This window comes from Buceros rhinoceros, unplaced genomic scaffold (assembly GCF_000710305.1).
Source record: "Buceros rhinoceros silvestris isolate BGI_N320 unplaced genomic scaffold, ASM71030v1 scaffold33214, whole genome shotgun sequence".
Classification (NCBI taxonomy): Eukaryota; Metazoa; Chordata; class Aves; order Bucerotiformes; family Bucerotidae; genus Buceros; species Buceros rhinoceros.
In genome coordinates this window covers 14,292-15,567 of record NW_010409827.1, presented here as the reverse complement: position 1 = coordinate 15,567, position 1,276 = coordinate 14,292, and the positions used below count along the sequence as shown (strand labels likewise).

Genomic DNA, 1,276 nt, shown 5'->3' with positions numbered 1-1,276 from the left:
ACCACGTCTGCTGCTCCAGCACTGCCATATCTGCCAGGAAACCCAGATTGGATTGAGGCAAAACACAAGAGTCACGTGTTCCAGGTGATGCTCAGAGAGATTTCCCAGCCCTTGGGTTTTCCAGCCCTGTCTTTATCAACATTTCTCTTCTCTGCTGCAGGAGAGACTACCAAAAAGCCGGGAACAGACGGTAACCGAGGTGACTTCTGAGGCCCAGTGCAGCTCCCTGCTCCTGCCTTGGCTGTGCTGGCCACACCGAGGGACCAGAAGAGCCACTCCAGCACCAGCGTGTCCAGGTCAGCACCTGGCTCAGCTTCCTGGCAGGGTCAGCAACCTGCTTCATTGCATTCCCACACTCCTCCAAAGGAGTAGGGTCACTCCTCGCAATGGCCCGTCCCTACAGCCATGTCCCCTCTGCCCTCCCTGTGTGCTGCAGAAACACCAAATCGTTTGGGTGGGAAAAGCCCTTTCAGCTCCTCGAGTGCCCCCGTTCCCCAGCACTGCCGGGTCCCCACTGCCCCCTGTCCCTCAGCAGCACCTGCACACGGCTGGGAAACCCCTCCAGGGATGGGGACTCCACCACTGCCCTAGGCAGCCTGCGACACGCCTGCACAACCCCAGCGGGACAGAGATTGTTCCTCAGGGACAACCTCAACCTCCCCTGGGGCAACTGGAGGCCGGTTCCTCGTGAGAGCAGTGCCTGGCATTGCCATCACACCCCACAGCAGCCACTGTCCCCTCCTTTGAGACTACATATCCTGAAAAATAAGACAAGGCACTCCTCGCAGGTTTTGGCCACCAAGCTATAACTGATGCCTCCCACAGGGAAGGTCACTTAGCACAAACGTGCAAAGCCCAGTAACTCCTGCGAGCAGTAAATGAGACCTGGCCATGTCACGCCAGGCAGCCGAGAACCTGGCAGTGCCAGGGCACCTTGGGTTTCCTCATGCACTGTGGCTGCACTCCAGCAGCCAGAGATGTGCCCACTGGTGAGGGTTAAGACTATCGAAACACTCTGGAATAGTGTGAGTGAGCTGGGGGGGATAGCCCCCTCCTGCAGCCCTGTCTTGGGGTCATCTGAGGCATAGAACCATTGAATCATGGAACGGTTTGGGTGGAAGGGACTGTCAGAGCTCTCCCAGCCCAACCCCCTGCAGGGAGCAGGGACATCTGCACCCAGAGCAGGGGGCTCAGGGCCCCAGGGGCCAACCTGACCTGCCATGGGGCCAGCGATGGGGCTGCTCCCACCTCTCGGGGGCGCCTGCGCCCGGCTCTG

The 1,276-nt window shown here is 59.7% G+C and overlaps 1 protein-coding gene across 1 annotated transcript in view; it reads right to left on the bottom strand.

Moving 5' to 3' along the window:
* LOC104492757 (oxysterol-binding protein 2-like) overlaps positions 1-1,276 on the bottom strand; it is a gene marked incomplete at its 3' end in the record, with an annotated part of 13,300 nt that overhangs the window by 8,329 nt on the left and 3,695 nt on the right. The gene's annotated exons all lie outside the window — the stretch shown is intronic.